Source organism: Bos taurus, unplaced genomic scaffold, assembly GCF_002263795.3.
Source record: "Bos taurus isolate L1 Dominette 01449 registration number 42190680 breed Hereford unplaced genomic scaffold, ARS-UCD2.0 ScbfJmS_2447, whole genome shotgun sequence".
NCBI lineage: Eukaryota > Metazoa > Chordata > Mammalia > Artiodactyla > Bovidae > Bos > Bos taurus.
This window is the reverse complement of record NW_020192287.1, coordinates 4,752-20,927: the sequence shown is the minus strand read 5'-3', so window position 1 is coordinate 20,927 and position 16,176 is coordinate 4,752. Positions and strand designations below refer to the sequence as shown.

The 16,176-nt window shown below is 46.4% G+C and overlaps 2 non-coding genes across 2 annotated transcripts; both read right to left on the bottom strand.

The window, feature by feature from the left end:
- Nucleotides 1–3,643: 3,643 nt before the first annotated feature.
- Nucleotides 3,644–3,722, bottom strand: MIR6526-1 (microRNA mir-6526-1). Its single transcript, NR_107787.2, has one exon. It is a non-coding gene; the product is annotated as a microRNA mir-6526-1 (primary transcript).
- Nucleotides 3,723–9,896: 6,174 nt separating this feature from the next.
- MIR6526-3 (microRNA mir-6526-3) lies at nucleotides 9,897–9,975 on the bottom strand. Its single transcript, NR_107791.1, has one exon. It is a non-coding gene; the product is annotated as a microRNA mir-6526-3 (primary transcript).
- Between the last annotated feature and the right edge of the window lie 6,201 nt (nucleotides 9,976–16,176).

The following is a 16,176-nucleotide window of genomic DNA, read 5'->3' as shown; positions in this document are numbered from 1 at the left end:
TAGTTCCTTTTCTACTAGGAACTGCGATTTCATTATCTAACCTGTAGTTGCTGACACTATTAGGAATACTCAAGCACTGGAAGCACCGTCAAAGGGCAACAAACCGGCTGGCTCCCTGGACCCACAAGATATCATGGGAAGCAGCCCACAGAGCCATGCACCTCCAAAACTATAACTGCTCCAAGGTCAGGCAAAATCATTTTCACAGTGAGGCTCATTCTACAAAGACAGGGAATGTCTATTCAACGTATAAATGATCTGTTCTTCTCTAGGCAGGGCATTGCAAACAGCAGTGATCTCAAAAATGGATTAACCCATGACTCCAGGAAATCATACAGGTAGTTATGATCAATCCGCCCACTGCATTCTATAGGCTACTCACAACATAGATCCAGAAACCTAGAGAGCATTCACCTACATATTGTAACCTGAATCCCTCCTTCAATAGGTATCCATCATCCAGGACTCTATGCCTTCTTGATATGTATGAATCCGGAGACACAGAGAGAAGACCTCTAGTATAACTCACTTCTCTTCTTGGGTAACATCTTGACTTTTAAAAAATATTTGTGTTCACATAGTGGGGATAGGACAGTTGAAATAATCCTGAGGATGCATCAGCCAAAGATGACTCCCCAGGTTATTATGGTATAAAGGCAAACAGCAGAGTGAAACCTACCAATCCATCCACATCTCTGGTCCAGATCCACCACAAATGATGTTCTTGTGAGCCTTACAATACCCATTCAAGGCACAGTACACCAATTGTACGTGAACTGCACCTGGATGGGCAGGGCACTGCACACAGCAGAGATTCCAGGTGGAAGACTGCCCTTTCATATTCACAATCACACATACCTTTGCTTATCAGATCCCGATGCTGCAGCAAAGATTTACCAATTTCTCTTGAAATCATGGACAGACTGACATCCAACATGCACCTCTTCTCCTTGAGAATCGCTTCAGCTGGTCTACAGATATCGGGAGAAATATGGGACATAGGTTAAATGATCAGCAAGCAAGGTGAATTTGATTCTAGTAGCATTTACTTCCCATCGTCTACATTATATGAGTTCACATTTTCATATCTGAACAACTGGGATCAAAATCTAGAGATTTTTAACAAACGTGGCTTTCAGGACTAACCAATACTTTGGAATAATATCACCTGGAACTGCACACACATTCAACATCCAAAGCCTCGAGGAATGGTGATACAGTTAAGTATTCTTCTACCCAGGAAGGTTGTGTTCACACTTCTTTAACTCAGGATGACACCCAACATTGAGTCGTGGAACTAGAAAGTTGATCCATTACCCAGCAACATGGTTTGCACCTCTCTCAGGGTCTTTTTCTGTGTTCTGTGCATATCTGCACAACGATAAGCTACCATGGGTAAAAATTGACTCCTTTTGGTTTTGCTCTCTTTCTCTCTTTTTTTTTTTTTTCCTAATATGTTGTGTATTTCCATTTTCTGAATCATAGCTACTCATGCTATCAGGAATATTTCAGTATTCAAAGGTTTCTCATAATGTATGGATCCATGTGGCTCTCCAGAAACTCATGACATCATGGCAAGCACAAAAGGGACACATGAGCTCCACCACTAGAAATCAGAGACTAAGGAAATCACGCTGCAGATTCAGCAGAAACAAACACACTTCGATCTCCACCATTATGCTGCATACAAAGGCCAGCACGGTGTATGCTCTTGAGAATTTTCGACCGTAACATGCACTGGTGCCAAAAAACAGAATGGAGCAGATCCTGTTGTATAGGGAACTCTACCCAGGAGGGCTCTCCGTGGAGGATGTACCCAAGCCCCTGTTCTCTCTAAGAAGCAGCTACAACCTCTCTCCCCATCACGCCCATGACTGCAATCAGGATATTTCCAGCCCGTGGACATAACAAAGAGCGGATTTTCATCCTTATCCCTCCCTGAGTGGCTGTCCATTCTTCACAACTCTAAGCTTGTTTGAGATATATGGGAGTGAAGAGTGAGAAAGGTGCATCTTTAATTTCTCTCTTCCTCAAATATGTACTTCTTTCCCTCTGTATTGTGTCTGTGGTCACATTTTGAGGAGAGGACAAATGAAATCCTCCCGAGGATGGTAGAGGCACAGATGCCTCAAGGGTAATTATGACATCAAGGGAAGCAGCTCAAGGACTCCTGCAACTGTGGGCACACCAATGGTCCAGAAGCCACCACAGAGATGTTTTGTGAGCGTTACTCTACCTAGACAGTCTGGTTCACACAGCACCTATGTGAACCCAACATATCTGTGCAGGGCACTGCACCCAGGAGGACTTGGGGAGGAGCACTTGCCCTTTCACCTCAACATCCACACATACTGCTGCACATCATGCATATTCTGATGCTACAACAAACATATATCCAACCACCATCAAAACACTGATCTTCTGTCATGCATCCTGCATCTCCTCTCCTTGAGGATATGTTCAGCTGGTCTACACATATCTAGAGATATGTGTGAACACAGGTAAATGCACAACAATCAATGTGAATGTGATTCTGAGTAGCATTAAATTTTCCATTCTCTACATTACACATAGTCACATTTTCAGATGTGGACTACTGAGATCATAATCAAGGTATGTTTGTCACCTAGGTGGCTTCTTGGCCCTTCTGATGTCTCAGACTAATATCACCTGGAGCCCCATACCCATCAATTGTCCATGGCCTACCAGTCATGGTGATATCAGTGCACATTACTCAGGAAGCCTCTGATTACAGGTTCTTTAATTGTTGAATACACCCAACATTTATCTATGTACCTAGAAAAATTTGACCACGACTATCAAACGTGGATCACCCCTCTCACAGGACCTTATCACCTGACCTAAATGTATCTATACCAGGATGAGATAGCTTGGATAAAAGCTCACTCTGTTTAGTTCCTTTACTACTAGGAATGCAATTCCATTATCTAACCTGTAGGTGCTGACGCTATTAGGAATACTCTAGCACTGGAAGCACTGTCGTAAGGCCAACAAACCGGCTGACTCCCTGGACCCACAAGATATCATGGGAAGCAGCCCACAGAGCCATGCAGCTCCAACTAAACTAGAACTGCGCCAAGGTCACGCCAAAATCATGTTCCAGTGAGGCTCATTCTACAAAGGCAGGGAATGTGCAGTTGAGGTATACATGATCTGTTCTTCTCTAGGCAAGGCCCTGCAAACAGCACACGTCTCAAATATGGATTAACCCAAGTCTCCAGGCAGTCTTACAGGCAATTGTCATCAATCCGCCCGCTGCATTCTATAGGCTGCTCGCAATATAGATCCACACCCCTAGAGAAGATTCACCTACTTACTGTAACATGATTCCCTCCTTCAATAGGTATCCATCATCCACGACTCTATGGCTTCTTGATATGTATGAACTCCCAGACAGAGAGAGACGCCCTCTTGTATTACTCACTTCTCCTCTTAGGTATCATCTTGACTTTTATAAAATATTTGTGTTCACATAGTGCGGATAGGACAGTTGAAATAATCCTGAGGATGAGTCAGCCAAAGATGACTCCCCAGGTTATTATGGTATAAAGGCAGACAACAGAGTGAAACCTACCAATCCATCCACATCTCTGGTCCAGATCCACCACAAATGACGATCTTGTGAGCCTTACCATACCCATTCGAGGCACAGGACACCAATTGTACGTGAACTGCACCTGAATGGGCAGGGCACTGCACACAGCAGAGCTTCCGGGTAGAAGACTGCCCTTGCACATTCACACGCACACATACCTTTGCTCATCATATCCCGATGCTGTAACAAATATTTACCAATTTCTCTTGACATCATGGACAGACTGACATCCAACATGCACCTCCTCTTCTTGAGAATCGCTTCTCCTCGTTGACATGTATCTGGAGAAATATGGGAACATAGGGTAAATGATGAGCAATCAAGGTGAATGTGATTCCAGTAGCATGTACCTTTCATTCTCTACATTATACGTGTTCACATTTTCAGATCTGAATAACTGGGATCAAAATCTAGGGATGTTTGACAAGGCTGTGGCTTCCAGAACTACCCGATACCTTGGAATAATATCACCCGGAGCCACATACCCATTCAACTTCCAAGGCCACCAGGAATGGTGATGCACTTCAGTATTATGCTACCCACGAAAGCTGTGTTCACACTTCTTTAAGTGAGGACAACACCCAACGTTGAGTAGTCAAACTAGAAAGTTGACCCATGGCCCAGCAACATGGTTTGCACCTCTCTCAGGGTCTCTTTCCCTGTTCTATGCATAACTGCACTAGGATGAGGTACAATGGGTAAAAACTGACTCCCTTTAGTTTTTTTTCTGTCTCTCTCTTATTTTTTCCTAATATGTTGTGTGTTTCCATTTTCTAAATTATAGGTACTCATGCTATTGGGAATATTTCAGTATTCAAAGGCTTCTGAAAATGTAGGGATCCATGTGGCTCCACAGAACCTCATGACATCATGGCAAGCACACAAGGGACACATCAGCTCCACCGCTAGAAATCAGAGACTAATGAATTCACACTGAAGATTCCTGAGACCGGGGGAACGCCAGTGTCTTCATGGCTTTTCCATAGCAGAAACAAACACACTTGGATCTCCACCATTATTCTGCATACAAAAGTCAGCACAGTTTGTTCTATGGAGCATTTTCAACCGAAACATGCACTGGTGCCATGAAGCAGAATGGAGCAGCTCCTGTTTTACAGGGAAATCTACCCAGAAGTGCTCTCCATGGAGGAGCTAGCAAAGCCCCCGCTCTTTGTGAGAAGCAGCTATGACCTCTCTCCCAATCACGCCTATGACTGCACTCAGGATATTTTCAGCCACTGGAGATAACAAGGAGCTGATTTTCATCAACATCCCTCCCTGAGTGCCTGTTCACTCTTCACAAACCTATGCTTGTTTGAGTTATATGGGAGTGAAGAGTGTGAAAAGCAGCATCTTTACTTTCTCTCTTCTCCAAATATGTACTTCTTTCCCTCTGTATGGTGTCTGTGGTCACATTGTGAGGAGAGGACAAATGAAATTGTCTTCAGGATGGTATAGGCACAGATGATTCAAGGGTCATTATGACATCAAGGCAGGCAGCTCAAGGACTCCTGGGATTCCATGCATGCCACTTGTTAAAAGGCCACCACAAAAGATGTTTTGTGAGCGTTACTCAACCTAGACTGTCCGGTTCACACAGTACCTAAGTGCACTCAACCTATCTGGGCAGGGCAGTTCACCCAGGAGGACTTGCAGAAGGAGCACTTGCCCTTTCACCCTAACATCCACACATACTGCTGCACATCATGCATATTCTGATGCTACAACAAACATATATACAACCACCATCAAATCACTGATCCACTGTCATCCAACCTGTATCTCCTCTCCTTGAGAATATGTTAAGCTGGTCTACACATATCTAGAGATATATGTGAACACAGGTAAATGCACAACAATCAAGTTGAATGTGATTCTAGTACCATTAATTTTTCCATTCTCTATATTACACATAGTCATATTTTAAGAAGTGGACTACTGAGATCATAAGCGAGGTATGTTTGTCACCTAGGTGGCATCCTGGCCCTCCTGATGTCTTGGACTAATATAACTTGGAGCCCCACACTGAAGATTCCTGAGACGGGGGGAACGCCAGTGTCTTCATGGCTTTTCCATAGCAGAAACAAACACACTTGGATCTCCACCATTATGCTGCATACAAAAGTCAGCATGGTGTGTCCTATTGAGCATTTTCGACCAAAACATGCACTGGTGCCATGAAACAGAATGGAGCAGCTGCTGTTTTATAGGGAACTCTACTCAGAAGTTCCTCTAAGCCCTCCTGCGCCCGCACAGCCTCGGCTTCTTGGACGTGTGTTTGCTCCTCCTGGCTGCCGCTCCTGGCATTAGGCATGCGGTAGCTCCTCCCGGCCGCCACCCCTGACCTCGGACGTGGGGTAACTCCTCTCGGGGGTAACTCCTCTCGGCCGCCCCACCTGACCTCGGACGTGGGGAAACACAAATCGGCCGCACCCCCTGACCTCAGAAGCGAGGTAGCTCCTCTCCTCCCAGACCCTGACTTCGGACGCGGGGTAACTCCTCTCGTCGCCCCCCCTGACTTCGGTCGCGGGGGAACGCCTCGCGGCCGGCTCCTGACCTCCGAAGAGGGGTAGCTCCTCTCGGCCGTTCCTGTGACGACGCAGCCTGGCACTCTCGGCCTCTCTTCCTGACGTCAGACGTCGGGTAACTCCTCTTGGCCGCCGCCCTTCGGGCATGCTGTCTTCTCAGCATCTGCCCTTTGACCTCTGACGTGCGGCAGCTCCTTATGGCCGGGCTTAGTGCGCCAGGCACAGCCGCCTGCGCTTAGTGCGCCAGTTGCTCAGCAGTGGCCACAGGACTGGAAAAGGTCAGTTTTCATTCCAATCTCAAAGATACGCAATTCCAAAGAATGCTCAAACCACCGCACAATTGAACTCATCTCACAGGCTAGTAAATTAATGCTCAAAATTCACCAAGCCAGGCCTCAGCAATATAAGAACCGAGAACTTCTGATGTTCAAGCTGGTTTTAGAAAAGGAAGAGGAACCAGGGATGCAACTGCCAACATCTGCTGGATCACGGAAAAAGCAAGAGAGTTCCAGAAGAACATCTATTTCTGTTTTGACTATGCAAAGCCTTTGACAGTGTGGATCACAATAAACTGTGGAAAATTCTAAAGGGAGGGGAATACCAGACCACCTGACCTGCCTCTTGAGAAATGCGTATGCAGGTCAAGAAGCAGCTGTTAGAACTAGACATGGTACAACAGACTGGTTCCAAATAGGAAAAGGAGTACGTCAAGGCTGTATATTGTCACCCTGCTTATTTAAATTCTATGCAGAATACATCATGAGAAACACTGGACTGGAAGAAGCACACGCTGCAATCAAGATTGCCGGGAGAAGGATCAATAACCTCAGACAGGCAGATGACACCACCCTTATGGCAGAAAGTAAAGAGGAACTAAAAAGCCTTTTGATGAAAGTGGAAGTGGAGAGTGAAAAAGTTGGCTTAAAGCTCAACATTCAGAAAATGAAGATCATGGCATCCGGTCCCATCACTTCATGGGAAATAGATGGGGAAACAGTAGAAACAGTGTGAGACTTTATATTTGGGGGCTCCAAAATCCCTTCAGATGGTGATTGCAGCCATTAAAACTGAAAGAAGCTTACTCCTTGGAAGGAAAGTTTGACCAACCTAGAAAGCATATTCAAAAGCAGAGACATTACTTTGCCAACAAAGGTTCGTCTAGTCAAGGTTATGGTTTTTCCTGTGGTCATGTATGGATAGGACAGTTGGACTATGAAGAAGGCTGAGCACTGAAGAATTGATGCTTTTGAACTGTGGTATTGGAGAAGCCTCTTGAGAGTCCCTTGGACTGCAAGAAGATCCAACCAGTCCATTCTGAAGGAGATCAGCCCTGGGATATCTTTGGAAGAAATGATGCTAAAGCTCAACCTCCAGCACTTTGGCCACCTCAGGCGAAGAGTTGACTCATTGGAAAAGACTGATGCTCGGGGCAGGAGGAGAAGGGGACGACAGAGGATGAGATGGCTGGATGGCATCACTGACTCGATGGACATGCTGCTGCTAAGTCACTTCAGTGATGTCCGAGTCTGTGTGACCCCATAGACGGAAGCCCACAAGGCTCCCCGGTCCCTGGGATTCTCCAGGCAAGAACAATGGAGTGGGCTGCCATTTCCTTCTCCAGTGCATGAACGTCAAAAGTTAACGTGAAGTCATTCAGGCTTCTTGGACTCTTAGGGACCCCATGGACTGCAGCCAACCAGGCTCCTCTGTCCATGGGATTTTCCAGGCAAGAGTACTGGAGTGGGGTGCCATTGCCTTCTCCACGATGGACTTGAATCTGGGTGAACTCCAGGATTTGGTGATGGACAGCAAGTCATGGTGTGCTGTGATTCATGGGGTCACAAAGAGTCGGACAGGACTGAGCAACTGAACTGAACTGAACTACCCAGAAGGGCTCTCCGTGGAGGATCTACCCAAGCCCCTGCTCTCTCTGAGAAGCAGCTACGACCTCTCTCCCCATCACGCCCATGACTGTACTCAGGATATTTCCAGCCCCTGGACATAAGGACCAGCTGATTTTCATCATTACCCGTCCTTGAGTGCCTGTCCATTCTTCACAACCCTATGCTTGTTTGAGATATAGGGGAGTGAAGACTGAGAAAAGCAGCATCTTTACTTTCTCTCTTCTCCGAATATGTACTTCTTTCCCTCTGCACAGTGTCTGTGGTCACACTGTGATGAGAGAATGAATGAAATCGTCCCAAGGATGGTAGAGGCACAGATGACTCAAGGGTCATTACGACAACAAGGCAGGCAGCTCAAGGACTCCTGTGACTACATGCAAGCCACTCATCCAGAGGTCACCACAAAGGATGTTTTGTGAGCATTACTCTACCTGGACAGTCCATTACTCTACCTAGACAGCACCTAGGTGAACTCAACCTATCTGGGCACGCAGTGCACGCAGGAGGACTTGCAGGAAGACAACTTGCCCTTTCACCCTAACATTCACACACACTGCTTCACATCATGCATATTCTGATGCTACAACAAACATATATCCAACCACCGTCAAAACATTGTTCCTCTGTCCTCCACCCTGCAAGTCCTCTCCTTGACGATATCTTCAGCTGGTCTACACATTATCTAGAGATATCTGCAAACACAGGTAAATGCACAAAAATCAAGGTGAATGTGATTCTAATAGCATTAATTTTTCCATTCTCTACATTACAAATAGTCACATTTTCAGATGTGGAATACTGACATCATAATCAAGGTATGTTTGTCACCTAGGTGGCTTCCTGGCCCTCCTGATGTCTTGGACTAATATCACTTGGAGCCCAACACGTATCCATTGTCAGTGGCCTACCAGTCATGGTCATATCATTGCACCTTACTCTACTCAGGAAGCCTCTGACTACAGGTTCTTTAAGTCGTGACTACACCCAACATTTATCCATGCATCTAGAAAAAGTTGACCACGACTATCAAACCTGGATCACCCCTCTCACAGGATCTCATGACCTGACCTAAGTGTATCTGTACCAGGATGAAATAGCTTCGATAAAAGCTCATTCCGTTTAGTTCCTTTTCTACTAGGAAGTGCGATTCCATTATCTAACCTGTAAGTGCTGAAACTATTAGGAATACTCAAGCACTGGAAGCACCCTCAAAAGGCCTACAAAACGGCTGGCTCCCTGGACCCCCAAGATATCATGGGAAGCAGCCCACAGAGCCATGCAGCTCCAAAACTAGAACTGCGCCAAGGTCACGCCAAAATCATGTTTCCAGTGAGGCTCATTCTACAAAGGCAGGGTATGTGTAGTTGAGGTATACACGATCTGTTCTTCTCTAGGCAGGGCACTGCAAACAGCACAGATCTCAAATATGGATTAACCCAAGTCTCCAGGCAGTCTTACAGGCAATTGTCATCAATCCGACCGCTGCATTCTATAGGCTGCTCGCAATATAGATCCACACCCCTAGAGAAGATTCACCTACTTACTGTAACTGATTCCCTCCTTCAATAGGTATCCATCATCCACAACTCTATGGCTTCTTGATATGTATGAACTCCCAGACAGAGAGAGACGCCCTCTTGTATTACTCACTTCTCCTCTTAGGTATCATCTTGACTTTTATAAAATATTTCTGTTCACATAGTGCGAATAGGACAGTTGAAATAATCCTGAGGATGCGTCAGCCAAAGATGACTCCCCAGGTTATTATGGTATAAAGGCAGACAACAGACTGAAACCTACCAATCCATCCACATCTCTGGTCCAGATCCACCGCAAATGACGATCTTGTGAGCCTTACCATACCCATTCGAGGCACAGGACACCAATTGTACGTGAACTGCACCTGAACGGGCAGGGCACTGCACACAGCAGAGCTTCCGGGTAGAAGACTGCCCTTTCACCTTCACACCCACACATACCTTTGCTCATCATATCCCGATGCTGCAACAAATTTTTACCAGTCTCTTTTGACATCATGGACAGACTGACATCCAACATGCACCTCCTCTTCTTGAGAATCGCTTCAGCTGGTTGACATGTATCTGGACAAATATGGGCACATATGGTAAATGATCAGCAAGCAAGGTGAAGGTGATTCCAGTAGCATTTACCTTCCATTCTCTACATTATACGTGTTCACATTTTCAGATCTGAATAACTGGGATCAAAATCTAGGTAAATTGTGACAGGTCTGTGGCTTCCAGAACTACCCATTACATTGGAATAATATCACCCGGAGCGGCACACCATTTCAAATTACAAGGCCTCGAGGAATGGTGATGCACTTAAGTATTCTCCTACCCAGTAAGGCTGTGTTCACACTTCTTTAAGTGAGAACAACACCCAACATTGAGTCCTGGAACTAGAAAGTTGACCCATGGCCCAGCAACATGGTTTGCACCTCTCTCAGGGTCTCTTTCTGTGTTCTGTGCATAAATGCACAAGGATGAGGTACCATGGGTAAAAACTGACTCCCTTTAGTTTTTCTCCCTCCTTTTATTTTTCTAATACGTTGTGTGCTTCCATTTTCTAAATCATAGCTCCTCATGCTATCGGGACTATTTCAGTATTCAAAGGCTTCTCAAAATGCAGGGATCCACGTGGCTCCACAGAACCTCATGACATCATGGCAAGCACACAAGGCACACATCAGCTTCACCACTAGAAATCAGAAACTAATGAAATCACACAGAATATTCCTGAGACCGGGGAAATGCCAGTGTCTTCATGGCTTTACCATAGGAGAAACAAACACACTTGGATCTCCACCATTATACTGCATACAAAGCTCAGCATGGTGTATCCTATTGAGCATTTTCGACCAAAACACGCACTGGTGCCATGAAACAGAATAGAGCAGCTGCTGTTTTATAGGGAACTCTACCCAGAAGCTCCTCTAGGCCCTCCTGTGCCCACACAGCCTCGGCTCCTTGGACGTGTGGTTGCTCCTCCCGGGAGCCGCCCCTGGCCTCGGGCTTGGGGGCCTGGGGTAGCTCCTTCCGGCATCCGGCCCTGACCTCGGACGCGGGGTAACTCCTCTCGGCCGCCCCACCTGACCTCGGACGTGGGGAAACACAAATCGGCCGCACCCCCTGACCTCAGAAGCGAGGTAGCTCCTCTCCTCCCAGACCCTGACTTCGGACGCGGGGTAACTCCTCTCGTCGCCCCCCCTGACTTCGGTCGCGGGGGAACGCCTCGCGGCCGGCTCCTGACCTCCGAAGAGGGGTAGCTCCTCTCGGCCGTTCCTGTGACGACGCAGCCTGGCACTCTCGGCCTCTCTTCCTGACGTCAGACGTCGGGTAACTCCTCTTGGCCGCCGCCCTTCGGGCATGCTGTCTTCTCAGCATCTGCCCTTTGACCTCTGACGTGCGGCAGCTCCTTATGGCCGGGCTTAGTGCGCCAGGCACAGCCGCCTGCGCTTAGTGCGCCAGTTCCTCAGCAGTGGCCACAGGACTGGAAAAGGTCAGTTTTCATTCCAATCTCAAAGATACGCAATTCCAAAGAATGCTCAAACCACCGCACAATTGAACTCATCTCACAGGCTAGTAAATTAATGCTCAAAATTCACCAAGCCAGGCCTCAGCAATATAAGAACCGAGAACTTCTGATGTTCAAGCTGGTTTTAGAAAAGGAAGAGGAACCAGGGATGCAACTGCCAACATCTGCTGGATCACGGAAAAAGCAAGAGAGTTCCAGAAGAACATCTATTTCTGTTTTGACTATGCAAAGCCTTTGACAGTGTGGATCACAATAAACTGTGGAAAATTCTAAAGGGAGGGGAATACCAGACCACCTGACCTGCCTCTTGAGAAATGCGTATGCAGGTCAAGAAGCAGCTGTTAGAACTAGACATGGTACAACAGACTGGTTCCAAATAGGAAAAGGAGTACGTCAAGGCTGTATATTGTCACCCTGCTTATTTAAATTCTATGCAGAATACATCATGAGAAACACTGGACTGGAAGAAGCACACGCTGCAATCAAGATTGCCGGGAGAAGGATCAATAACCTCAGACAGGCAGATGACACCACCCTTATGGCAGAAAGTAAAGAGGAACTAAAAAGCCTTTTGATGAAAGTGGAAGTGGAGAGTGAAAAAGTTGGCTTAAAGCTCAACATTCAGAAAATGAAGATCATGGCATCCGGTCCCATCACTTCATGGGAAATAGATGGGGAAACAGTAGAAACAGTGTGAGACTTTATATTTGGGGGCTCCAAAATCCCTTCAGATGGTGATTGCAGCCATTAAAACTGAAAGAAGCTTACTCCTTGGAAGGAAAGTTTGACCAACCTAGAAAGCATATTCAAAAGCAGAGACATTACTTTGCCAACAAAGGTTCGTCTAGTCAAGGTTATGGTTTTTCCTGTGGTCATGTATGGATAGGACAGTTGGACTATGAAGAAGGCTGAGCACTGAAGAATTGATGCTTTTGAACTGTGGTATTGGAGAAGCCTCTTGAGAGTCCCTTGGACTGCAAGAAGATCCAACCAGTCCATTCTGAAGGAGATCAGCCCTGGGATATCTTTGGAAGAAATGATGCTAAAGCTCAACCTCCAGCACTTTGGCCACCTCAGGCGAAGAGTTGACTCATTGGAAAAGACTGATGCTCGGGGCAGGAGGAGAAGGGGACGACAGAGGATGAGATGGCTGGATGGCATCACTGACTCGATGGACATGCTGCTGCTAAGTCACTTCAGTGATGTCCGAGTCTGTGTGACCCCATAGACGGAAGCCCACAAGGCTCCCCGGTCCCTGGGATTCTCCAGGCAAGAACAATGGAGTGGGCTGCCATTTCCTTCTCCAGTGCATGAACGTCAAAAGTTAACGTGAAGTCATTCAGGCTTCTTGGACTCTTAGGGACCCCATGGACTGCAGCCAACCAGGCTCCTCTGTCCATGGGATTTTCCAGGCAAGAGTACTGGAGTGGGGTGCCATTGCCTTCTCCACGATGGACTTGAATCTGGGTGAACTCCAGGATTTGGTGATGGACAGCAAGTCATGGTGTGCTGTGATTCATGGGGTCACAAAGAGTCGGACAGGACTGAGCAACTGAACTGAACTGAACTACCCAGAAGGGCTCTCCGTGGAGGATCTACCCAAGCCCCTGCTCTCTCTGAGAAGCAGCTACGACCTCTCTCCCCATCACGCCCATGACTGTACTCAGGATATTTCCAGCCCCTGGACATAAGGACCAGCTGATTTTCATCATTACCCGTCCTTGAGTGCCTGTCCATTCTTCACAACCCTATGCTTGTTTGAGATATAGGGGAGTGAAGACTGAGAAAAGCAGCATCTTTACTTTCTCTCTTCTCCGAATATGTACTTCTTTCCCTCTGCACAGTGTCTGTGGTCACACTGTGATGAGAGAATGAATGAAATCGTCCCAAGGATGGTAGAGGCACAGATGACTCAAGGGTCATTACGACAACAAGGCAGGCAGCTCAAGGACTCCTGTGACTACATGCAAGCCACTCATCCAGAGGTCACCACAAAGGATGTTTTGTGAGCATTACTCTACCTGGACAGTCCATTACTCTACCTAGACAGCACCTAGGTGAACTCAACCTATCTGGGCACGCAGTGCACGCAGGAGGACTTGCAGGAAGACAACTTGCCCTTTCACCCTAACATTCACACACACTGCTTCACATCATGCATATTCTGATGCTACAACAAACATATATCCAACCACCGTCAAAACATTGTTCCTCTGTCCTCCACCCTGCAAGTCCTCTCCTTGACGATATCTTCAGCTGGTCTACACATTATCTAGAGATATCTGCAAACACAGGTAAATGCACAAAAATCAAGGTGAATGTGATTCTAATAGCATTAATTTTTCCATTCTCTACATTACAAATAGTCACATTTTCAGATGTGGAATACTGACATCATAATCAAGGTATGTTTGTCACCTAGGTGGCTTCCTGGCCCTCCTGATGTCTTGGACTAATATCACTTGGAGCCCAACACGTATCCATTGTCAGTGGCCTACCAGTCATGGTCATATCATTGCACCTTACTCTACTCAGGAAGCCTCTGACTACAGGTTCTTTAAGTCGTGACTACACCCAACATTTATCCATGCATCTAGAAAAAGTTGACCACGACTATCAAACCTGGATCACCCCTCTCACAGGATCTCATGACCTGACCTAAGTGTATCTGTACCAGGATGAAATAGCTTCGATAAAAGCTCATTCCGTTTAGTTCCTTTTCTACTAGGAAGTGCGATTCCATTATCTAACCTGTAAGTGCTGAAACTATTAGGAATACTCAAGCACTGGAAGCACCCTCAAAAGGCCTACAAAACGGCTGGCTCCCTGGACCCCCAAGATATCATGGGAAGCAGCCCACAGAGCCATGCAGCTCCAAAACTAGAACTGCGCCAAGGTCACGCCAAAATCATGTTTCCAGTGAGGCTCATTCTACAAAGGCAGGGTATGTGTAGTTGAGGTATACACGATCTGTTCTTCTCTAGGCAGGGCACTGCAAACAGCACAGATCTCAAATATGGATTAACCCAAGTCTCCAGGCAGTCTTACAGGCAATTGTCATCAATCCGACCGCTGCATTCTATAGGCTGCTCGCAATATAGATCCACACCCCTAGAGAAGATTCACCTACTTACTGTAACTGATTCCCTCCTTCAATAGGTATCCATCATCCACAACTCTATGGCTTCTTGATATGTATGAACTCCCAGACAGAGAGAGACGCCCTCTTGTATTACTCACTTCTCCTCTTAGGTATCATCTTGACTTTTATAAAATATTTCTGTTCACATAGTGCGAATAGGACAGTTGAAATAATCCTGAGGATGCGTCAGCCAAAGATGACTCCCCAGGTTATTATGGTATAAAGGCAGACAACAGACTGAAACCTACCAATCCATCCACATCTCTGGTCCAGATCCACCGCAAATGACGATCTTGTGAGCCTTACCATACCCATTCGAGGCACAGGACACCAATTGTACGTGAACTGCACCTGAACGGGCAGGGCACTGCACACAGCAGAGCTTCCGGGTAGAAGACTGCCCTTTCACCTTCACACCCACACATACCTTTGCTCATCATATCCCGATGCTGCAACAAATTTTTACCAGTCTCTTTTGACATCATGGACAGACTGACATCCAACATGCACCTCCTCTTCTTGAGAATCGCTTCAGCTGGTTGACATGTATCTGGACAAATATGGGCACATATGGTAAATGATCAGCAAGCAAGGTGAAGGTGATTCCAGTAGCATTTACCTTCCATTCTCTACATTATACGTGTTCACATTTTCAGATCTGAATAACTGGGATCAAAATCTAGGTAAATTGTGACAGGTCTGTGGCTTCCAGAACTACCCATTACATTGGAATAATATCACCCGGAGCGGCACACCATTTCAAATTACAAGGCCTCGAGGAATGGTGATGCACTTAAGTATTCTCCTACCCAGTAAGGCTGTGTTCACACTTCTTTAAGTGAGAACAACACCCAACATTGAGTCCTGGAACTAGAAAGTTGACCCATGGCCCAGCAACATGGTTTGCACCTCTCTCAGGGTCTCTTTCTGTGTTCTGTGCATAAATGCACAAGGATGAGGTACCATGGGTAAAAACTGACTCCCTTTAGTTTTTCTCCCTCCTTTTATTTTTCTAATACGTTGTGTGCTTCCATTTTCTAAATCATAGCTCCTCATGCTATCGGGACTATTTCAGTATTCAAAGGCTTCTCAAAATGCAGGGATCCACGTGGCTCCACAGAACCTCATGACATCATGGCAAGCACACAAGGCACACATCAGCTTCACCACTAGAAATCAGAAACTAATGAAATCACACAGAATATTCCTGAGACCGGGGAAATGCCAGTGTCTTCATGGCTTTACCATAGGAGAAACAAACACACTTGGATCTCCACCATTATACTGCATACAAAGCTCAGCATGGTGTATCCTATTGAGCATTTTCGACCAAAACACGCACTGGTGCCATGAAACAGAATAGAGCAGCTGCTGTTTTATAGGGAACTCTACCCAGAAGCTCCTCTAGGCCCTCCTGTGCCCACACAG